This window comes from Vigna unguiculata, chromosome 1 (assembly GCF_037176805.1).
Source record: "Vigna unguiculata cultivar grain cowpea cultivar isolate G323 ecotype 2 chromosome 1, ASM3717680v1, whole genome shotgun sequence".
In the NCBI taxonomy this organism is placed as follows: Eukaryota; Viridiplantae; Streptophyta; class Magnoliopsida; order Fabales; family Fabaceae; genus Vigna; species Vigna unguiculata.
Window position 1 is genome coordinate 26,284,433 of NC_140792.1, and position 26,278 is coordinate 26,310,710.

Here is a 26,278-nt window from a genome sequence, read left to right on the forward strand (position 1 = left end):
GACTGCTCTGATATATTAATTTCTTATATTTATTTCGTACATCTATATATAAATTATCTCCAAAATTCATAATTGCTGTCAAAATTAAGTTATATGCTTGCTATTAGATGTCTCTTATTTTAGTTTCTGGGAAATGATCGGTTATTCAATAGCCCGGTCAAGAAACTGCTGCAAATAAACAGAAGAAAAGATTTGAAGTAAGGAACAGTGTATTATTATATGTTGTTATGTTGTTGATGAAGTAGATGTTTCAAATCTCATACCCGTTTTCGTATATACGGCTAATAAACGTACTTTGAAACTTTTGCAAGATAAATCCTTCAAGAAACATATACTTTGAAACTTTTGCAAGATAAATCCTTGAAGAAACATATACTCTGGTAGATTTTTGAAGGGTCTCGGTGAGTATCAATTCAAATTTTTCTAACATCCTTGTTAATAGCAATAAGTATAGTTATCATACAACCAACATAATAGTTTTATGAGCTTATCCATTCAATAAAAAATAATAGTTTTATGAGTCAGAATTCTCAAACCAATCCTATCAAATAAAGCTTAATAGATTCAATAAAGTTTGCACACACAATACCATAGAACCTATCATACACAACATTTTAATAATGAAAAAAATGATAGTTTGATCTTCACTGCTATTTAACAATTCTTTCTTAAGGTAATAAATTATCATTGAAAAAAATAAACTTCTATAATATTTGTGAAGAAAAGAAATTAGGAACAAAGTAATAAATGCAAGATCTACATCAAATTTTTATGAGTGTTCAAATATCATTGTTAGTTAACATTTTATATGTATGACAACTGTAGAACAATAGAGAATGAGTTTTTTTGTTGTTTGAGTACTAGATATAATTACATTTTCAAGTGTTAGTTAACATTTGAAGACCGCATACTAAATTGAATAGGCAATTATTCTTTTTAGTTTAATGTTTTATAAAATGATTATAAATCATTGCATTTAAAACTATTTGTATGTCTTCTAATTAACAAACTCAAACGTTGAAAAAAAAAATTATGTTCATATTTATTTATCTATTTTATTATACTTTTATTTTTATGATAATCTTATTTTTAATATTTCTTTTATTAATTAAAAATTATAAGTAAAAAATAATACTAACATATTTGTTTTCCTTTTCTATTTTTATTTTTGAATTTTTTTTATAATTAACTACTTATTTTTAACCAACACCAAAGTTAATATAACGAAAGTCTGGCATATATATTTCTACTTAATTTTAAACTTAACTTAAAATATTATAAGATATAAAATAAAATTAATAATACAAAATATAAAATAATAGATATTAAAAGTTGTAACTAAAATAAGTAATATATAAACAAAATAAAGAAACATTTCATTTAAGGATGGTTGTATCTCATTGGATATCAGAATGTACATTTGTTTCTGGTTAAATTTTGTATGTATGATTGTATTGGAAGGATTTGATTATTCTCTGCAGTAACTATTGCATCGATAGGCTTTAATAATAGGAAGTTTGTTTGAGATTTATTTGCAATATCTCCGTTAGTTAAGAAGTTTATTTTTAGGATTAAATATATTTTTTTTCTTTTAATTTTAAGTAAAAATTAGAATTAGCTTATCTTTTAAATTTTGGACCAATTTAATTTTCAGTTTTAGAAAAATATAAATTTAGTCATTTTAACAAAATTTTGTTAAGTTTATCTGATATTTCAAATGTGTTTTTCAATATTATTGAAGCAAAAATATGTCAAATGGTATAAATAACTTAAATGCTATCATGAAACACATTTGAAAAGTTAAATAAACTTAACAAAATTTAGTTAAAATGATTAAATCCACAAATTTTTAAAATTAGGATTAATTGGACCAAAGTTTCGAAAGGAGAATAATTATAATTTTCAATAATAATTAAGACATTTTTTTAAGTTAGGATTAATTGGAACAAAGTTTGGAAAGAAAAATAATTAGAATTTTCACTAAAAATTAAGAAATAGAAAACATATTTAACTTTTTTTTATATGGATTAAGACACAATTTTGTTTCATGTATTTAAAATTTATATATATTTAAAAAATAATTAATAGCATTATTTATTTAATAGAAATCATATTGATTTAAAAAGTCATAAACTATGTTTAATAATATACATATTAAAAATTGTTAATTACAAATAAAAACAATTAGGGCACAATATAAAAAAAAACATTTGAATAGTCATATTTATTTATTTATAATTTATATTTATTTCTATAATTATTTTTTAAAAAATAAAAATTTGTTTTCAATTAAAATTAATTATATTTTTTATTTATATATTATTCTTTTTAACATAAGTAGAAAAACATACTGGTAGAAAAATTTTCAAATTCAACATGATTCAACTTTTGACAACTTTTGATTTACAAATGGCATGGACAACAATCTCTTAAAACGTTTCTCTTTAGTCGAGATATTGATGCAAATGAATTTTTTTCAGTTCCTTTTAGTATTTTGTCAAAGTTAAAATTGTTCTTTTTTCTTTAATTGTTTTTTTCATTTGAACATTTGAAAGTAAAAAATAGTCATTTCTCCGTCCAAATATTATATATTATTTATATATATTTTTTGCTAAAATAATAGAATGGTATTTCACTAACACGAAAAATAATTTACTTCATAAAAGTTAAATTATTTAATTTAATTATCAAATAAAATAAACTTTTTTTTTTCTCAAGGATTAAAACACTCATTAGTATATAGTATGTGACTTCATAATTTTGAAACTAAACTGAATAAACCGTACATTAACGACATTAATGAAGGTTAACACTCCTTAATACCCAATTAACATAAAATATTTTAGATGAATAACACAACATTTCCTTCCATATTTATAATTCCAAATTAAATTTGAAATATGGTTTAATTGTCACGTTCTGCTAATTTGACATATAATGATATTGAGAAATTGTTTTGTTTTTTTCATTATCTTAGGTCTTTACATTTTTAATACAGAGCTCAAATTCAATATCAAAAGTTAATCGAATTTTCTTATTAATCATTTAATTCTACAAGATTTTAAATATTCCTATTAATAATCCAACTACACTTAAAAGGTATTAGGTGTGCAAAATTAAAATATAATACATTTTTTTGTTAATTATTATAATAATTTTAAATCTAAGAATATTATTATTATATTTTTATGCAAATTTCTGTTCACAATTCTAAAACAAAATTTAATCATTAAAATTCTCCTTTCAAATTATAATTTTAAGTCAGTTTATTATTCATGTTCATATTCGCCATCTATGTATGTAATTTAATAACAAGATATATTAGTCTTTATTCGATAATGACCATTATTATACATATATTTATTTCTCTATATTAATGATGCCATGTCCTTACTAATAATTATTTAGATAAAGTTATGAAAGATTTTGTCTCATTTTATGAAAACAACAATTATATGATTTTAATGAAAGGCCTTATCATTAAGAATGATAAAGTGGGTTTGGTGTAACGGATGAGTCCATCAATCAACACAATTAAGGCATACAAAGTAGGATTTTAAACCCGCAAACTAGTTGGGTCATAAGTGGGACGGGACAGGTCAGCCCACCAACCCATGATTTCATACTAAATTGCCTTTTACTATTCAATTTCATATTATTTTTTATTTTTTATTTCTTTTCATATTACACAATTTAAGCTAACATAGCCATATATTGCACCAAATCACCTTCCTGAGTTATTGCATCATCATGGAACAATGCATAATCTGACAGCTTTAAAGGTGGATTTCATGCTCTTGTTGGTATGACATTCTGGGGAATTTTGGTTGTGTTCGTTCTTTCTTCATTTATCATTGGATTATCGGTATTCGAGTCAGCATGCATCTTTGTATATTGAGGTGAATTTTTCTCTAATCCTTCCCAATAGTTTAATTCATCAAAGTGAACATCTCTACTGAAGATAACCTGCTTTGTCTTAAGATTATATACAGTTTATATAGGATCTAGTGGAATTATAACCCAAGAAAATCATAACTTCACCTTTATTATCCAATTTCTTTCTTTGTTGATCTGGAATTTATTTGTAACAAAGACAACCAAAAATCTTTAGATGCTTCACAGATGGTTTGACCCCTGACTATGCTTCTTCAAGGACTTGTCCAATAACTCTCTTAATTGGACATTTATTTAGTATGTAGGTCGTATTAGAAGTTGCTTCTCCCCAAGAACTTTGTAGTATGAATTTTATTGAATTGTGAAATTATAAATATATGGGATAATAATAAATAATAAAATATTCAAATCATGACAGATGATAATAGTAGTAGTTATAAATGTTGTAATATAATGTGAATTGTGGCGTTTTTAGTGTCACTATTTTCAATATATTTAATTTTTTTTAACAAATTATAGTGGTTTTAACTGCCACAATTTACCTAAGGAAATCGCCACTTTATACAAAGTAAAAAATGACAGTAGTTGCAGTGATTCGCTTGAATCCGCCACATTATACTTTGTGGCGACACAAATTGCGATGGTTTTCAAAACCGTCACAGACATAAATTGTGACAGTAATGCTACAATTCACATTGTTTTTTGTAGTGATGATTCTATTCCTCTGTTTTGCAATGCTATTGTGTTATGGCATATACGAGGCAATTACTTCATGTAGAATTTGTTGCTTTGTGCAAAACTTACTTTGCAAAAGGCTTCGAATTCTCGAGAGGTGAACTCTCCTTCACTATCGCTTCTTAATATCTTGATGCACTTCCTATCTTCTCTACTAGAGCTTTAAACATTTTGAATACTGAAAATGCATCACTTTTGGCCTTCATCTAGTACACCCTCAACTTTGTTCTCAATTCATCTATTAAACACTAAAAAAAATGTTATTTATAGTGATTATAATTATAAATTTAATGGTTAAAAACCATCGCAAATGACTTTTTTTAGCGGTTAAAATAACCAACACAATTACATATGACAAAAACAATTTAGGATAGAAAATTTTAACCAGTAGTATATTTGCTAGAAAAAAAGAAAAAAATTCTAATTGTCAAAAATCATCACAAAATTAATTATTTTTCTTTTATAATCTTTTATCATATACTCTAACGATTAAAAACCAACAAAAAATATATTATATTTTATTTTTATTATTATTTAATACTTATTAAAAATTTAGAAACGCCACAAATTATTTAAAATTTTAAAATTTTCAATTATTGATTATTTCTCGTCAATTTTATAATAAATAATTAAATTATCTATTTCATTTAACATTTTTTTATCGTAATAATAAGGCTTAAATACCTTTTTGATCCTCATTTTCGTAATGTTTGTTGCGGATGGTCCTCATTTTGACACAATGTTTAAAATGGTCCTCATTTTTACCGAATGTTTAAAATGGTCCTCATTTTCGCAATTCGTATTTTATTTGGTCATTTTTTGTAACGCCGTTTAAATCATTAACGAAGCATTATACAGGTGGCACAGTTTGTATTAGGGTGTGTTACGTGTACTGTACATGTGTGGTAATTAGATAGTTGGGGATAAATAAGTGAGCTAGGGTTTTGGTAAGAAATGTTTGGGTAGTTGGGGAGTTTTGACAATCTTGTTCCTCCATTACCAATTGGTGTTGCTGCAATCTTCTTCTTCCTGCAATCCCATTATATAGGAATGTTACGATCCCAATCTTCTTCTTTCTTGCAGCACCACTACCAACACCAGAAGAACCATCTCAGTAGTTTAGGATGAAATTACAGATTAGGAGGAGGCCATGATAGCAGCTACAAACGTCTTAGTTATTTTTTGGAATTTCTGATGTAGAATTCATTATTGATGTACTGCATTTTGACTTTCCTTAAACTTCGTTCAATTTCACTTTTGCCAAACATTGATGTAGTGCATTTTGATGAGGATGAATTAATGTTATGAATTTAACTTCTTCCAGACTTAGATCAATTTAATTTTTCCCAAGCTTAGATCAATATCACTTACTTCAATGCTCAGATTAAGATGTCATTTTGAACATGTTGGGATTAATATCAATATAATCAAAATAATTCATTTCTTCATTTAACAATAGTACAAAACAGATTGGACTTTAAAAGATTACACACAATAACAGTACGAATAATACAATAACAACACAAGTGAACCCTATTACTAATTGCAGTCTCTTCTCACCGACCTTCAATGACTTCTCCAAATCATTAATCTGTCTCATTTGTGTCATGATGATGACATCCTTTTCATCAACACCACCATTTGAAAAAGTTGCAGCCCACATTATTGGAACCACCACTTTGTAAATCAATAAAGCAAAAATTAAAACCAATTTATTATTAACATAACAATAAAAACAGATTGTATCCAAAATTTTCTACCAATATTCTTTGGAGTTCTTGCCATCCTCATAGCTGCCATCTCTCTGCAGCTACAAATCGGGATTAATTCATTTCTCATTGAATTACCAACAGTGCACGAAGTGATACAACACGGTTGCCTCCAACGATTACAACTAGAGGTAAAGGAAGAAGATTGAGACCGTAACATACCTATATAATGGGATTACAGGAAGAAGAAGATTGCAGCAACATCAATTGGGAATAGAGGAATAAGATTGCCAAAACTCACCAACTGCCCAAACATTCCTTACCAAAATCCCAGCTCACTTATTTATCCCCAAATATCTAATTACCACACTTATACCGTACACGTAACACACCCTAATACAAACCATGCCACCTGTACAATGCTCCGTTAATGATTTAAACGACGTTACAGAAAAGGACCAAATAAAACATGAATTGCGAAAATGAGGACCATTTTAAACATTTTGTCAAAATGAGGACCATCCGCAACAAACACTACGAAAATGAGGACAAAAAATGTATTTAAGCCTAATAATAATATTACTAATATCCATAAAGGATATGAGACACGTAACATTGTTTACTCCGTACATATCCATATTTTCTTAAATAATAAAGCAAATAGAAAACAAAGGCTAAAAACTATAATAGATGTATTGAGTACCTATACTAATCAAACACAGTCAAATGAACATTGTCTAATTTGAAATACTTGGCTAAGCTTCAAAGCTAGTATAATATTAGAGTTTAGAGCGAACATAAATTGACCCTCAACTACTATTCTTGTTTTTGTTAACACTGGTGCTACTCTCCATCAACTATGTTCCTTACATGTTCAACTTCTGAATTGGTGTTTGAAGCATTTGTGACTTTCAATGTGTATACTGCACCAACGAGAAAATTGCACTTCCGATCACAAACTTTCTATGGATACGGCTATTAAGAATTGGAAATTTAATATTTGAATTCAAGGCAACTAACAAATAGATTTAAGTGTCAAATCAACTGTCTATTTGAGCTCGAAGAATGGACAATGCTCACGAAGAGTTGAAATTTGATATGTCTAGTCATGAGAATTTTGTCACACAGATGAAATCGTATATAAATTCAGCAATCACTATGAATAATACTTGTGGGAAACTTCCCTCAACACGTCTTCATTCTGACATCTAATACAAATAGATTAAACTTAAGTACCAAAACTAGAACTAAAACATAATGATTAAACTTAAGTAGAGTCAATAAAAAAAAATCCTCATTAACCGATAGAAAATATATTATTCTCCACTAATTAAGCCAATTAGAAATAATTTCCCTATAATATCACATCTTTCCAAAAGTTTCATCCTTGCTTTATCGGATTTTAATTGAAAATATGTTATGCAGTCTGAATTTGATGCTCTAATTTAAAATAATACGTGGGATTTGATTCCATGACCTTGTGAGTTAATATCATTTGCTATATGTGGATTTTTAGACATAAAAAGAAATCTAATGGTTTTTTTGAGTGTTACAAAGCTCGTGTTGTAGGTGATGATAGGTCTCAAATTGTAGGTGTAGATTATGATGAGATGTTTAGTCCTATGGTGAAATCTGCAACCATTCACATGGTTCTCACCATTACTCTTTCCAAATCCTGGTTCATTCATTAGTTGGATGTTCAAAATGCCTTTCTCCATAGTGGTCTACATGAGATTGTGTACATGCATCAACCGTTCGATTTCTGTGATCCTCTTCACCCTGATCACGTTTGTCACTTCAAAAAATCTCTTTATGGTCTTAAGCAAGAGCCTAGTGTTTGGTATCAGCGTTTGCTGACTATGTTTCAACCGTTGGGTTCCAGCATAGTGTTTCTGATCACTCTCTCTTCATCTACCGACATGGTTCTGACATGGCATACATCCTCCTCTATGTTGATGACATCATTCTCATCACCTTCTCTCATGACCTTCGCAAATCTATCATGACACTCCATGTCTCTGAATTTGCTATGAAGGATCTTGGCCCTTTGAGTTATTTTCTCATGATTGCTGTGACAAGACATGCAAGTGGCTTGTTCCTTACTCAGAGCACCAATGTTAGTGACATCATTGCACGCGCAGGCAGGACTTCTTGCAATCCTTCTGCTACTTCGATTGATACCAAGCTGAAACTCAGTATATCCTTTGGCACACCATATTAGGATCCCACTATGTACCGAAGTCTTGCGGCGCCTTACAATAACTCTCATTTCATATGTTGTTCATCAAGTTTGTCTTCACATGCATGTCTCTTGCATCAAGCACATGCTAGCATTGAAACACATTTTGCGGTATGTTCAGGGTACTTTACAGTATGATTTGCACCTGTATCCGACAATTATTGAGAAACTTATTTCTTATACTGATGCTGATTGGGGTGGATGTACTGATACTAGATGCTCCACATCTGGTTACTGTGTATTTCTTGGTGACAACCTCATATCCTGGTCTTTAAAGCGCCAATAGAATCTTTCTCATTCTAGTATAGAGGCTGAATATAGAGGTGTTGCCAATGTTGTTTATGAATCTTGTTGGCTATGCAATCTTCTCTCAGAGCTTCATTTTCCTTTCCCTCATGCTACTTTGGTGTACTAGGATAATGTTAGTGCCATTTATCTATCTGGTAATCCTGTGCAACATCAGCATATAAAACTTATTGAGATGGATATTTACTTTGTTCGGGAAAAGGTAGCATGAGGTCAAGCACAAGTTCTTCATGTACCTTCTTGCCACCAAATAGTTGACATTTTTACCAAAGGCATACCTCAAGTTCTTTTTGATGATTTTTGGATCAGTCTCAACGTTTGTGAACCTCGCGCTTTGACTAAGATAGAAAATATCTTATTCTCCACTAATTAAGCTAATTAGAAATGATTCTCCTATAATTATGCTAATCAAATCTCTGTAATTAGGATTAACAAATATTCTGTAATTATGCATAGCATAATTACATACCTTTTATAGATCATCATGTTGTGTATAAGTACCCATCTCCAATGCATATACTAAGACACATTCAAATCATCTTTCATCTCTCTTTCTTACATTAACAACTAATTTTAGTGATCAAAAGTTGTTAGTCATTATAATGATCAATTTAGATACCAATTTACAAAATAAAAAATTATATATCACTAAAATAGTCACTATTATGAATAAAAAAAATTATAATTTGGTTTTTAAAATTTATATACCAAGGTCTTAGTTACTAAAGAAGATTGGTCGCTAAACATTAGCTACCAAGATTTTTGTTACCAAAGGAATTGGTTTTTAAATTAGTCTTTAATTAATTCGTGATTATATTAACAGTCAATTGTAGTTTTTTATTGATAATAATAACTATTTTAGTAACCAATAATTTTTTATTTTGTAAACTAATATCTAAATTAGTCATTATAGTAACTAATAATTTTCTACAATTAAAATTAGTTATTAATAAAATATTTTATTGCAGGAGTGATTGAGTTTAAATTTCAAACCTCGGCTGCGTTTACAGTATTAGGTGGCAATTGACCACAAATTAGTCCTTCAACCAGTCTACTCAAATTTTGATAGTCCTACATTAGATAGTGCTGCTATATATATATATATATATATATATATATATATATATATATATATATATATATATATATATATATATATATATGAAAGTTATCATGATTATGCACTGAATTATGCAAGTGATTTATCTTTTATTATCATTTTGCAATCAAGATTCAGGGATAAATAATAGGCACTAGATTGCATAGGCAGAACATTTCAAATTACACATGAAAGTCCAAACTAAACTTAGATAATAATATAATATAATATAATAGTAAATACATTTTATTAAATCATTTGAGACACAGGGATGCACAAAGGAAAAAATATCATTTAAGCCATGATAAACGAATTTTTTTCATGACTAAGCTAATATCTTATATACAGCATAACCATATAGGGCATCTGCTATATATCTTAGATTTTGAAGCTCAGTGAAATCGGAATGCTCAATGAAGGATTGAATAAAAACAAGAGACTCAATTCGTACCGAGATAAGTCCAATAATTTTTGTAGTCTCCTCGTAGTAGTAGACAAGGACTCTGCTATGCCCTTTCTTCAGTATTAGATTCATTAAAACAAACACCGGGTTAGATGACAAAATGTTATATAAGATACAAAGAGGTAGTTTACAATTTATTACTACAAAAACACATTTTCTACCGGTTTTGTTCTAAATATTTCTTCCTAAAAGATATTTATAAATTTTATTATAAAAAATTTTTGCATGAAACTATTACTAATTATTTTGCAAAATATTTTATATAAAATCCTTTTTATAAAAAAATTATAAAAAATATTTACAAATTTTATAATTTTTAAAAAAATAATTATCCACGAATATTATTTACCAATTAAAATTTCTAGAAAATAGTAAAAAAATGTCTTTTCTTAAAATTTTATTAAAATAATTTGAGAGAAAAATCTCATAATAAAATATTAAAATTTCTATTTTGAGTTATATTTACCTATCAATTAATATCGATGGAAAATATTTCAATTATGGGAGTCATGGCGGCTGTCTTCTCAGTGAGTTCAAGTGCTCCAGTAATGATTGTTGTTTCATCATGTGTCAGTTCCCCTCGTTTTCCATCCTAATATAATAAAATTCATCATGTAACAACAAAAAAAAAAATATAAAAGGCATAAGTGTCCAAGTGAAAGAGTTTAAATACATAGCCACAAAAGAATACAGGGTTACTTGGTGACATTATTTACGGTATTTGAAGCTGGTAGTAAATTCCAGCATACTAACGAAGAACACAGAAAATTACAAGCTTTCAAATTCAAAAGAAAATGAATGAATCAATGTATTAACAATGAGTAGATGCATGCTCAGTCCAAAACATCAAAAAGGCTCTGATATAGATGTCATTTCCATGCAGATTTACAAGTGTTTTTGATAGGAACAACCAGTATTACGGAACACACCAAGACAATTCTTGATAAATTTTATTAAGTACAACATTGTCCCTCAGAATATCTAGATAAAGAAAGGAGAAAAAATATATAATCAGCTCTTGAAATGGTGAATCATCTCTTCTCTGTATGAGTTGATTCAACATAAGAACAGTCAAAGTCAATAATTCTCTCTTACAAAATAATTAACATAGGATATGTATATGTAGTTTTGATACTTGCTCACATGTTCATGATAAACAGATCCATCTGAAGCAATGACAAAATCTAAGAGAATCCCGCTGGAGTGTAACATCATGAATACTAAGTTTACATTTTAAAATCTGCTTTTTTGCTCTTAGTAGCTCCTTTTCTGGCCTAATCTTCTCCCAACCTTGACAAGAATAACAATTAGTTACTAAATTATTTCTCAATAGAAAGTGTTAAGTTCTAAAAAATAATTGTTGCTTTTCAATAAGATCACACTGCATTGCTCCAAAAGCTTAAGTTAATTAGTTCAAGGCTCATGAGTGGGCTTTTGAAGTGTTTGTACAATGCACAAACCCCCCATTAGGCCGAAATTCAACATTTACTTAAAATAATGGGTGGCACGGTTCAAACTGATTGAGAAAGGAAAGAGAAAGATAAGATTTAAAATAAGGCAGACACATAAAATGCTTAAATGTGAGAAATTAAAAAATTGTAGCTTATAGCAAATAATGGGAAGAGTAGTTAGCTAATCATTTATAATGGAGAACAAAACAACTCATGTATAGTGTTCAACAAGAGTGTAAACTTTACTATTTACACCATATTGATTTCCTTCAGGATGAGGCAAACTCTACTCAGTAACTAGGTTCTTTAATCACTCAAGTCGGTGATTTCCATCACAGAGCATCCTATTAATCTTGGAAATTACCTCATCTACAGTGAGCCCTTCCAGGTTACTTTCGATGTGTTCTTTGGTTAGTGTACAAGTTTGATTACCATAGAGTTTTGAGAACTCCTGCAATTACTTAGGATGACAGTAAGGAGAACGAAATCATAGACAACTTTTCATTCGATATTGATTCTAAACTATATTAGGAAGGGTAGATTTGACAATCATGACAGAGGTCCTATTCTTTATTGTCTAAAATATATTAGGAATGATAGGCTTTGAACTCTAAAGAAATTACCTGAACAAGTTTATGAAATTCTCGAGCCAAGACACATAGGAGAAGTGATGAGTCTCCTTGGACGTGTTGGTTGGAATGAGGAGGCTCCATGGAGTGTTTGAGTGGAAGCAAAGGAAGATTAGAGGCTTAGATGGTGGCAGATTGATTGGTGGTGAAGAAACTCTAAAGAGGTGAGGTCAACTTTACAGGAGATTCTAAAAGAATGCTCTAGCCAGGTGACTCTTAAAGATTGTTTGTGGAGTAATCTCAATATCATAACATTGCACATTCAAGAGTGTCTTACAAGAGGGGGAGACCTTCATTTATAGTAGAAAGCAAGCTCTCAAATGCAAGCTAAATACTACTTGAGATGGAATGCAAATGTAGCTATGCAATGTGAAACATGTGCACCTAGATCTATATCTAGATCTAAGATTCATGAATTTCAGATCACATGCCACTTGGCTTGGTCACGCCTCCCTCATTTACCACATGTGTTCAATGTGCAAGACATGGCTAAGCTAACACACTCTTGACCTATGCTTTTGGAATTAGGCTTGAATGAACCCAATTTTAAAAGCCACACTAGTGTAAAATAGGCTTTTTATACCGATTAAAAAGACTTTTATGCCAATTCCAATATTGGTATAGAAGTAGGCGGTATAGAAGGTTTGATCTTTCTATATCAGTTTCATGACATGGTATAAAAAAATTTTAAAATCGGTATAGAAAGTCCTTTTGGAAAGGAAAAGTTATGTAAGAAAAACGACTTACTATACCGATTATAGTTCCAACCGGTGTAAAAAATTACACATTTTACACCAAGTATGACCTCAACCGGTATAAAAAATTATTTGTTATTTTTTTTATGAAAAATTCATTTATGCTTCCTACCACATACCAAACCTGTATATAATTACCCAAAACATCCAGAAAACAAATCTCATTCAATCTAATATTTACATGAAATAGAATCTAATGTTTATATGTATTATAATACTACCCCAAACCGGATTACTATATAAGTCATAAAACACCTAACATCATCTTATATAAACACTTAAAAGAAATGAAGACCACTACTCACAAACTTCCTTCAAGACTCCTTGATCCATTGGAGATGTGTCATTGAAAATCTACACTATGAATAGTTGAGTCAACAATCATTTAGTGCGGATATGATTGCGGATATCTACCATATCCCATGAGTCAACAATGTTTGCGGATATGATTCTATGCATGTGCCTCATGGTATAATATCGACACTCATAGCTTCCTAGTTGACGTGAGCACTATAAGTTAAATTCATATAATATCATAAATTTGATAATTGTATTTCAATAGTTTGAAGATTAACTACTTACAGTTGGTGCAATGAACTGCAACTTCTTTCTAAAAGTGATTTACTAGGGGGTTCCCAAGGGTTCCCTGCAACTTGGAATGAGCCTCAACCGCTTTGTAAAAGTTAATGTATATTGAAATTGTGCCTAGTATGGAACTGAGTAAAATTAAATTATATAACACAAAAAATAAGTTAATAAAAAACTTACGCTTGTAATGTACTTTTAATTTTCAAAGTGTTAGGGTTCTTGTGTAATGAACACAAAAGAACCACAACAAACTTCTGAGGAAGAATTACCAGCAACTGCCAATGACCCCTGCAGATTGAAATACTATTATATACAATTAAGTTTTACAAAAATATAATTTAATGTATAAAAGACATTCTTACTGTTGCAAATAAGGCGCTAAGTACACTTCTTTTTTCCCAACATCAAATGCCTCTAATAGGTACTTTTGAACCTCTTCACTTTTATTCCCAACACCTTGAATGGCAATAGGATCAATAAATCCATATATGTGATCATTCTTCTTCTCAGCGCATCTATGATGTAAATACCTTAAACATCGAAAATAAATAATATAATAATAACATATTGAATATATTCAAACTTCATAAAAGTAATAAAAGTTTACTTAAAACAACCAAAGTTGTATTACTGATATACATACCATATCAGTGCGAAAGAGAACTTCAAAAATATCCTTTTGACATATAAAAAAGGGGTGTTGAAGGTCCTATTTGTGGCTTGGGAAGGCATTTCTAATTGTATAAGTTGCAAGGCGATAGTCGCTGCCATCGCACCAAGTCGTTCTAGAATTGTCGGTTGTGGTAACGATTCATTCACATCTTCCTTTTCTTATACTCTAATCTGCTATACATATTTAAAGTATTAAATAACATTAGTATACACCAATGTAAATAAATGCATAATTAAAAAAAGTAAGGACAATTACCTCCTTTGCAATTACTTTTGCTAATCTAACTGGCCAAAGGATAAAATTTCCAGGGGCCCACCCCACTGTCTTAACCTCTTGAGTAGGCATTGGGACTCGAGCAGTGGCATCTCGAACATCTACAACCACTACTCTCATCATATCATCTGCAATGGTTGCATGGTGTATGGTTTACCCAATGCATACATTTTACCATTTAATGTAACATAACATCTCATTTGACTTTGGAACAATTCACATAAAGGAATTCTTAGCAATGGAAAACAATAAGAAATAGGAGAACACTCTCTCCTCCAGGGTTTCCCCTACCAAAATTTGTGTTATATTCAAGTTTCCACTTTATTTAGGTTTAATAGAAAGTTTACTCACATTCTTGTTTTCCTCTTGAGGTGATTGGAATGGGGAATAAAAGTATCTTTTCTTATCTATTCTTATTTAACTGATGCATACAAGACAACTTCTTTTGCATTTTGGTGGCTTTTCCAGAAATAGTACACAAAACTTTTGGCGAACATAACCCGATTTAATGAAAAATGAGTTAGAAACTTACATCCTAATAAAGTTTAACAACTAAGAATCAAGAGAAAGTGGAAGCAATCTTTCAACACTGAAAACTGACAGGGATGGAGTGTAGTACAGGTAGACTTTCTTCTTTTGAGAAGATTTTGATCATATTTGTCCATGCATAAATAAAATATTAGTTGTGCCATGGTGAAGCAAATGAAATCATGGGATCTTTTTTTTTTTTTTATCGCGATGTATGTGTATTATGTAATTTGTTCTGCTACTACTATGATTTTAGCACTTAAAAATTGATATTTAATTTCTTTTCCTCTGTGTAGTTTAAGATGCGTAAATTCTTTGGCGATCTAATGATATTCTTTATATTGCTGGATTTTCCTTCAACTAAGAAAGAGCACTGTAATTTGGTGCTTGAAAATGGTATAACTAAAGGCTATAATTTTTTCTATTGCTTATTTCAACAATGAAAATTCGTATTTTATGATATGAGATTTCAACAAGGGAAGAGTCGTGGAGGTGATTAGTATTAAAAAGTTGTAGCTTGTGGTGAAATTTATGTAACAAATTCTTAGAATTGGACATTATGACTCAGTTCAATCTCACAAACCAACTTTTAAAGTGAGAACTATCTAAGCTTATGTAGGACTAAACACATTCCCTCATCCCAGCACAATAGAGGTGTCAGAGGCTGCAATGAAGGAACCCCAACGAGATTGTAACCAAGTTTCCAATACTAAGAATCTTTCATTTGACTCCCAAAACCATTTCAAACCACTCAAACGTTGCAGAAACTTCTACAATCTTAAGAGTTTACTTTTTATGTACAAAACATCTTTATTCATGTTACTTTCAAAATAGTAAAAGTAGAAAACTAATTATACAAGATAAAGTTGTACTTAAATGATAGTGAAATTACAATGTATAAAAGTTTTAGTGATCAAGGAGTATAAAACATTGAATATCTTAGCATTTTAGGATTGGTTGAGTATTTGTGATAGTAGTCAGGTAAAGAAAATTCAATATGCATTAAGCAGAAAAAAAAATTCCCTTACAGCTACTTATGACAAAGAAGGTGTTGAATTACAAGGAGTATGAGTTTGTTGAATAAGAATGGTATGAAAGAGAAAAAGTTGCATGTACTGTAGCCCCAATGGGAAACACATCTTCATCAATGAAAAAGTAAGGTCTATGAGCATTATGACAAATCTCTTTCTATTTTTAGTTTTTGCTTTATAATACCTAGAATAAGGTGCATTTCAAGTTATATGATTTGTGTTAAGATTATGTAGTCTAAATGCAAGTTATTGGGGAAACCAAGTGTAACATTCTTCATCCTACATAATATCTACTAAAAGTTATTTCATCTCAAAAGCAATCATGTATCAAAAATCACGTTAACTATTATTTCCATAAGTCGCAAGAATTATGTACCTCTTCTATCCTTTTCCTCAATCCATAGAAGCTCTTTTTTCTGAATGCTCTAAAAGTACCTCCAGATGTAGCTGAATCAGGGATTATGTCCTGAGGATACCCTGCATTGATATGATAATGTAGTTTAGAGATTAAGCTTAGTTAGACTTAACTTGGGTACTATAATTCTTGGTTTAGGAGTGTTCAAATTTAATAGTTATCATATTGCCTTAGAATCATGAGTAGTATCCTCTTATTGATTTTTTTCACTACTTGCACTAACTTTTAATCAATATGCATTAGGTATGTTTCATTTCAAGTTTTTGAAAGGACCTTGTTGTACTAAATAAGATGTTGCTTGTGTTGAAATTCCTAAATGTTATTCTATGATTCCTTCTAATATAGACTTTCCTATATATTTTGCAGCTCGGGCATGTTTGAGAAATGAAAAGAATCCCATTCCTTTGGATATCTCCATTTACAAGTTCATCAAGAATAACAAAACCATGGCCACTCTCTGGAACATATATGGAATAACAACATGCATTTCTACAACCATGACTTTTAAATATTTTAAGGAGACAAAAACCAAGTTATTTATTAGAGGAGTTGGCTTAGGTTTGTATAAATTATTGATTTCAATATGAATTATTGTATAAACCTGAAATAAATATTGTAGAGCACCAAATACTTATTGGTAATGAGTAACCTACCCTAAAATCTTTGCAGAAACAACCTAACCTAGCAAAAATAGGAAAAACGGGAACATCAAACATAGCAAAAGCAGCAAAACCAATAAACAATAGGAGAATAGTGATATTGCCTGAACGTGACAGCAATAGAGGTGTGAAACACGAACGTGAACAAAGGAGATCAACTCCAATGGAGGAGCAAACGCAAATGATGAAGGAAAGGAGAATGAAGAAGATGATGACAGAACGATGATTGACGAATCCGAAAGACGAACGATGAACGACAAACGTCGAACGTCGAACCAAACAGCAAACGCGAACAGACCTCAACAACAACAAGCGAACATTGGACGGACACGATGAGACCCAATGTGGGGAGTAAATGGAAAAGAAAAAAAAAGGAAAGTCTGGAGAAACAAACACACTGTGAAATGTGAAACATGACTGAGAAGTGGGAAGGGTAAGAGAAAAATCGAATATTCTATACCTATTATACTTAGAACAATTATAGAAAGTCTTATTTAATATTATAAAAATGTCACTGAATCACTTTTTATACCTATTTTAAGCCCAACAGGAATAAAAGAACTCATATTATTCATAAAATTATTATGGTCTCTATTTTTATACCTAATGAATTTGAACAGGTATAATATATAGGTATAAAAAACTAATTTTGCACTAGTGCTAGGTGAGTTATGATCCAACTACTTCTAGGAATTTTTACAATTTATTTAGAAAGCATGACCGAAACACTTGGCCCAATTTAAATCTATACCAATGGACTAGGACAAACCTATCATATCTTGATATGTTCCAATTGGCCCATGAAAATAACATTTGAATCCCATTAGGCTCTTGAAGATCCATCTCTTCTTGTATCCTTCCCATCATGCTTCTGGTGACTAGACCTTTGATTGGGCTTATGGTTGAGCCCAAGTCATCATCTCCTCCCTCTGGAAGAGGATTTGTCCTCAAATCTAGAGGTCGTTATCTTCTTCATACTCACCTATAAAAGGAATTAAATCAGTCACATTGAAGGTGGTATGTACCCCATATTCCTCAGGAAGGTCTAATTAATATGCATTATTGTTGACCTTCCTTAAGATTTGGGAAGAACCATCTCCATAAGGGTTAAGTTTGGACTTCCTTTGCTTAGGAAACCTTTCTTTTCTTTAATGAAGCCAAACTAAATCCTCCTCACAAAAAATGACCTCTCTTCTTCCCTTATTATTGTACTTAATGTATCTCGTAGTTTGGTGTTGTATTTTTTGTCTAATCTTTTCACTCAAATCCTTGACAAACTTAGACTTAGAAACCTCTTCTTTATGAACATAATCAAAGGAAGTAGGTATAGGTACTAGATCTATTGGTGTTAACGGATTAAACCCATAAACAACCTCAAAAGGAGAGATTTTAGTAGTTCTATGAACTACTCTATTATATGCAAACTCGATATGGGAAAGGTACTCATCCCAATATTTATGATTACCCTTCAAGATTACTCTTAATAATGTAGACAATGATATATTAACTACCTCTGTTTACCCATTTGTTTGTGGGTGGCAAGTAGTAGAGAAATTCAACTTAGTCCCTAATCTAGACCATTAGGTCTTCCAAAAGTGACTAAGGAATTTAGAATCCCTATTAGACACAATAGTATGTGGTAATCCATAAAGAACAACTTTTCTATATTGCTTGCATGATCAACCTTGTGGTATGGTATAAAATATTTTACTAAAATGATCCACTACCACAAAGATGGAATTAAACACTCTAGCAGTTCTTGGAAGCCCTAGGACAAATTACATGCTTATGTCCTTCCAAGGGGTAGAATCAATAGGCAAAGGAGTATGTAGACCATGAGGTATTGCTTTAGACTTAGCTCGCAAAAATATAATACATTTATAGCAATGCTTTTGTACATCCCTCCTCATATAAGGCCAAAAGAATTTTTCCTTAAGCATACTTAGAGTTCTATCTACCCCAAAATGTCCAATAAGTTCCCCTTCGTACATCTCTTTAATTAGGAGTTTTCTATATGAACTTTGGAGAATGCAAACTTTTCCTTCCTTAAACAAGTAACCCTCATTCACATAAAATCCTCCTTGGGACTTTTTCAAACAATCTTGATAAATGGTGGAGAACTCAGCATCTTGTGAATATAATTCCACAATGTTATCAAATCTTTGGGCCCCAAGTTTTGCAAAGAGTGTGTACCTTTTTGATAAACCATCAACCACTATATTTGTTTTGCCCTTCTTGTATTTGATTACATAAGAAAATTGCTTAAGATACTTCATTCATTTAGCATGCCTTTTATTGAGCTTGTGTTGACTCTTCAAAACAATTAAGTGACTGATGGTCACTATGAATGACAAATTCATTGGCAATAAGATAATGCTCCCAAGTATAAAGAGCCTACACATTTCCTTGTCATAGGTAGGATAATTGAGAGAAGCGCCACAAATGTTTTCACTAAAATATGCAATTGGATGACTTTCTTGCAATAATACCGCACCTATGCCAATTCTCGAGGCATCACATTCTAGTTCAAAGGTTTTTGTAAAGTTTGGTGATGCTAGAATGAGTGCCTTGGTCAATTTTTTCCTTTATTTCTTTAAAAGATTTTTGTTGTTTTTGCCTCCATATAAATGCAACATCTTTCTTCACTAACTTATTGATTGGTGAAGCTACCTAGAGAAATTAGGAACAAACCTCCTATAAAAACTTGTCAAACCATGGAAGCTCCTAATTTCTTCTACACTTTTGGGGGTAGGCCATTCTTGAATGGCCTTTATTTGCTTAGGGTCCACACGAACCCAACTCTTATTGACCACAAAAGCTAGAAAGACAATAATATCAACACAAAAAGTACACTTATCTATATAACCAAACAAATGATTAACCCTAAGAATGGAGAGGACTGACCTAAGATGACCTACATGATCATGCAGACTCTTAATATACACTAAAATGTCATCAAAATAAGCTACAAAAAACTTTCCTATACAATCCCTTAAGACATAATTCATGAGTCGCATGAAAGTACTTGGTACATTAGTAAGGCTAAATGGCATCACTAACCATTCATATAATCCAAATTTAGTTTTGAAAGCATTTTTTCACTCATCACCTTCTTTAATTCAAATTTGGTGACAACCACTCTTAAGATCAATTTTGAAAAATATAATGGAACCATGCAATTCATCCAACATATCATCTAGCCTAAGGATTGGATGCCTATACTTTATTGTAATATTATTGATGGCTCTACAGTCACAATACATTCTCTACTTGCCATCTTTCTTAGGATATGCTAAAACAGGCACAACATAGAGGCTAAGACTCTTTTGAATCCAACCTTTATCGAATAAGTCTTGTACTTGAGTCTCTATCTCCTTTGTTTCTTGAGCATTTGTCCTATAGGCAAGTTTATTTGGTTAACTAGCCCCAGGTACAAAATTAATTTGATGCTCAATTCCACTAAAGGGTGGAAGGCCAAGAGTCCTTCTTTAGGGAAAATATCCTCAAGCTCTATCAAAATATTTTCAATGGAAGGAGATAAAGACTTGGATGAAGACTCACTAGAAGTGCATGTGAGTCTTCTTTGACACAATAAGAGGTAAGAATGTTGTTCATCATGAAGCACGTGTTCTAAGGATTTTTAAGTTAAAAGAACCTCTTGTTGAATAACCTTGGGAGAAGGAACACCAATTTCTCCCACCTCTGACTTTCTACTTTCTACTTTTGGACTTTTTTTCTTTTTCTATCTCGCTCTTGAGTTTCATTTGTACTTGATCGTCAACCATTTGACTTGGTGTGAGAGGATGAAGTACAAATTTCTTTTCCTTGTGATGGATGGTGATTTCGTTAGAAGACCATTGTGTATAGATTTTCTATCAAATTGCCATGGTCTTCCAAATAAAATGTGACAAGCTTCCATAGGAAATATATCACATAAAACCTCCTCTTTATATTTTCCAATGGAGAATCACACTTCATTTGATTCTTAATTGTGATATCCCCATCTTTATTTAATCAATGAAGTTTGTAAGGTTTAGGATGGGGTAACACAACTAAATTCAACTTTTCAACTAATCTAGTGCTATAATAGTTACAACATGAGCCACTATCAACAATGTGAGAACATAAATTCCTTGAAACATTGCATCTTGTATAAAAGATGTTCTCTTTTTGTGTGATATGGTCAATACTAGGCTGATTATTGAGTAGCCTCCTAATCATGAGAAGCTTTCCTTGACAAGGGTATGCATCATCTCCATTTGACTCTGGTGAACTTTCACTCTCGCTTTCACAAGTGCTTGAATCTTGACTACTATAATGATCAATGCCCCTTAAGATAATGGTCCTTTTGGTGGGACATTGAGCAGCTATATGACCTCTACCCAAGCAATTGAAACATTTAATATCACTGGTGTGAGTGTGTTTATATGTTTCACCCTTGCCTTTATCATGTTCCTTGTCTAGATTCTTATGGGGTTCCTCTTTTTCTTTCTTGAAATCCTTTTTAACATAAGAGTTAGAGGAAGCTCGATCTATTTTAGAAGATGATTTCCTCAATAGTTGTTGCTCTACCTTTATAGTTTTTGCTCTACCTTTATACACATTTGAACTAAGTCATTCAAATCTCTATAAGGTAGTAGCTCCACTTTATCTCTTATATCAAAGTTCAATCCATTTATGAACCTCGCTATAGTTAGAACCTCATTTTCCTCTATACCCATCATTATCATGAATAAATTCATATTTTACTTATATTCGTCTACAATCATAGACCTTTGTTGAAGTCTCCAGAGTTTATCCATGAGTTTCCTATTGTAATAGAAGGGAATGTTTCTCCTCTTAAAGGTAAACTTAAAATTATTCCAGTACTTGATGGCAGGATCATTATGGCACATTCTATCTTGGACCAAGGAGGTCCACCAATACATGGTTTACCCTTGAAAGCTCAAGGAAACCAGAGGCATCTTCCTTTCTTCACTGATTTAGTTAGAAGCAAATAATTGCTCCATCTTCATTTCCCAGTCCAAATAGGCCTCAATATTATCCTTGCCATAGAAGTAAGGCAAGTCCACCTTAAATTCTTTAGAGGTATGCTCCTTTCTTTGCCTCCTAATGTGAGAAGCCTGTTGGTAACATTCTCCTACCCCTAGCTCTTGATTTGAGAAAGTCTCTCCACTCCTACTCTCTCTTGTTCTATGATTACTTGGCGTCCTTTGGACTCTCTTACTTAAGACTAGAAAGGATTCTTCTATGCGTCTCATTTCAACATCCCTTTCTAGATCTTTTTCCTTTTTGTTTCACTCTTATTTGAAATTCTTTAAATTCCTCAACATACAAGGGTGGGATATTTCTTTTACTTTCAGAACCACTATCACTATGTTTAAAGGCACATCTTGTCATCATCTTGTAATTTTAAAAGCTCGCTTAAAGTGAAAGTTTCTAGTATTTCACAAGTTCACTCCCAAGTAAGAGAGGTGAGTCTCAAATGACTGATTAAGTATCAAATCTTACCTAGGTAGAGTTTACCTCACTACTTACTTTGCTACTTTCACAAAAAGATGTGCTCTTAAACTTAGAAGATGTTTTTCAAAGAAAACACAAACAAAACAAATAATTAACACACTAAAATGGACTCCTAAATTGGCAAAAGGTTTTAGAATTTGATATCTTAAACCAAGCCACTAAAAATGTGAATTGAAATTGCAACTAATCGAAATCTTAAAGGTGAGGCTTATAGCTTTGGCTAGCAAGACACACTCATCGTCAACACCAAATACTAATAAGTTTGTAAGCCAAAAGATGGAAGAACCCTAAAGGCTCTTCCAAGACAATTGGTTCGAAGGCCTTTTATAAGAAAGAAATTGAAAGAACACTTTTTACAAGCCAAATGTGGCTATTTTCCCGAGAATCTTTCTCCTTCCTCTTTAATGTTTTAAGCTCACTTTTCTCTTCCACTTTGAGCATGTGGTATGTTCCTTGAAAGTTCCTTGGCTTGGAGCTTGAATTGAACCTCCACCCTCCAATATGCTACCACTTAATATTGGGTCACCTTGAAAGAGTTCTTCCTTCACCACAATTTAGAGCACACCAAAAATAACCAAGAAAAGCAAGCAATAAAAGGCTTAAACACAATAAAAGCTAAACTCAAAGATAATGGAGTTGAGACAAAACGGAAAGAGTATCCAGCAATTGACAATCAAGAAATTAAAGGCAATTAACAAAGCTAGCACAACAAAATGAACCTATGAATGACACTAGAATAGATGGACAAAATAAAAAACAACAAGCAAACTTGAATGAACTGCAAAGAACCTTGTCTTAATCTCAAGATTGAACCCAAAAGAAGTGAATTAATCCACCTTAGTTATGGTCAATTGAAACTAGATTAAAAGAACCTCAAAATTACACTATCTTATGATTTATTACAATGTTGTCAGGCAAAAAATGTGAATTGATGCCTACACTTCACTAATTTATCATTTTTTTCATTTCTCAACATTTTTCCTTTGATTTTTATTTGTATTTTCGTGAAGGTCTTAACCAAATTATGCAAAAAATAGATTTGACTCTGCACTTTCCAATTAGTTGTGATAAATAAAAACAATGTGCAATCTAAAACAGATTACTAGAACAGAAATGAAAACTAAAACGAAATAACAAATTATAATTGGAAAAGCTAGTGCTATGAACTTGATAATGATCTAGTATCAAGAATGAATCTTTAGAGAACATCTAAGACACTTTAAAGCTCAACAAATTAGTGAAAATGCTTGCAATTGCATCAAGAACAGATTGCATTTTCAACAAATAATGATTCTTCTAGCATTTTGCATTGGTGCCAACATTCAATCCATAAAAGCAAAATCAAACGATAAAATTCATGAGAATTGACATTAAAGGAAGCACATGACTTAAGACAACAAGTATATGATGCTCAAATGAAAATTAAACTCAAATAATAAGAGCTCATAGAATGAAAATGAAGAATTCACTAAAAAAATAAAACAGAAAATGTTGCCCTGAAAATAATTTTGGAATTTCGAATGAAATGCACTAAATGATACAAGAAGAATGTGAGTTTGAATTATCATATAGTCACATAAGAATAATTTAAACGGTGGAATTAATCAAGACAGGCAAAAACATGGCTGAAACAACATGAAAGTGATGAAAGGATCGAGCAACTTAGCTTAAATAGAGAAGAATGATTCAAGTTGGCTCTAAATACCACTTGATAAGTCTCCTGGACATGTTGGCAGGAAATGAGGAGGCTCCATGGAGTGTTTGAACGAAAGCAAATGAAGATTAGAGACTTAGATGATGACTGATTGATTACTTATGAAGAAACTCTAAAGAGGTGAGGCAAACTTTAGAGGAGGAAGGCTAGAGGAGATTCTAAAAGAATGCTCTAGCTAGGTGACTCTCAAAGAATGTTTGTGGAGTAATCTCAACAATATAACATTGCACATTCAAGAGTGTCTTACAAGAGGGGGAAACCTAATTTATAGTAGAAAGCAAGCTCTCAAATGCAAGCTAAATGTTACTTGAAATGGAATGCAAATGTAGCTATGCAATGTTAAACATGTGCACCTAGATCTAGATATAGAGATCTTGATCTAAGATCCATGAATTTCGGATCACAAGCCACTTGACTACGTCGTGCCTCCCTCGTTTACAATATATGTTCAATGTGCAAGGCCTGGCAAAGCTAACACACTCTCGACCTTGACTTTTGGAATTGGGCTTGAATGAACCTAGTTTTAAAAGCTAGGTGAGTTATGATCCAACTACTTCCTAAGACTTTTTACAATTTATTTAGAAAGCATGACCTAAACACTTGCTATAATTTAAATCTATACTAATGGACTAGGACAAGCCCATCATACCGTGATATCTTCTTTAGCTCCATGAAAATAATATTTGAAACCTGTGAAGCCCAATGGACTCTTGAAGATTCATCTCTCCTTGTATCCTTCCCATCATGCTTCTAGTGACTAGCCTTTGATTAGGCCAATAGTTGGACCCAAGTCATCAAGAAGAGCAAAGGCTAAGATGAGGTTCAACTAGTCTCGCGGGATGAGGTGTCGGCGGCAAGTGATGGAAATAAAGGCTCATAAGGATGGTTCTACAACAAGAGGTGAAAAAGAAGAAATCACAATTAAATTTACCTTCAAATTTGAATTTGCACTCCGATTACGAGTTGAGAAAGGAATTGTCGAACGAGGTTATGGTCCGCTTGAACGCATGGATTCTTAGTTTTCGTTACCACAAGTGACAAGCTACAGTACCTTCTAATTGAAAAAAAAAATATTAAAATAATGTAAACATTTGTCACGGTTAAAATATTCTAACACAAATTATATTTTTTCTAACGGTCGAATGCAACCAAAAAAAAATGAACAACTAATAAAATCTACTTCTTTAGCAGTAGAAGATAACAAAATACTTGTTTCCTCCTAATGAAGGAGTTTCAGAAGGACCACATACGTCAGAATATATCACATTTAAAAGTTCATTGGCTCTAAAAGGTGTATGGGAGCTGAATCTGAATGGAGATCTAGGTTGCTTGCTAATTTGGCAATGATCGCATAGTGTTTCAGGATTCGAAATAAAGGTATCCCTCTAATTGAATCTTTAGATTTCAACATGTTTATATCTTTAAATTCAAATGCCCTAATCTTATTTGCCACAACCAACAATCTTCAGATAAGGACGTAGCTGATAAACTGAGTTTCAATAGTCTTCAGGCTTACCTGGAAAGTTCTGTTCTGTGCTAAAGGAACCCTCAGTATCTTCTTGTTTATGTCATAAAATATCTCCAAGAATCCTTG

At 31.4% G+C, this 26,278-nt stretch overlaps 1 long non-coding RNA gene across 1 annotated transcript; it reads right to left on the minus strand.

Annotated features, from left to right (window-relative positions):
* Nucleotides 1-11,319: 11,319 nt before the first annotated feature.
* On the minus strand, nucleotides 11,320-16,944 carry LOC114175900 (uncharacterized). The gene is made up of 7 exons (XR_014994174.1): nucleotides 16,750-16,944; nucleotides 14,797-14,942; nucleotides 14,512-14,711; nucleotides 14,231-14,398; nucleotides 13,863-14,156; nucleotides 13,586-13,774; nucleotides 11,320-11,735 (listed from the first exon to the last, which is right to left on the minus strand). It is a non-coding gene; the product is annotated as an uncharacterized LOC114175900 (long non-coding RNA).
* Between the last annotated feature and the right edge of the window lie 9,334 nt (nucleotides 16,945-26,278).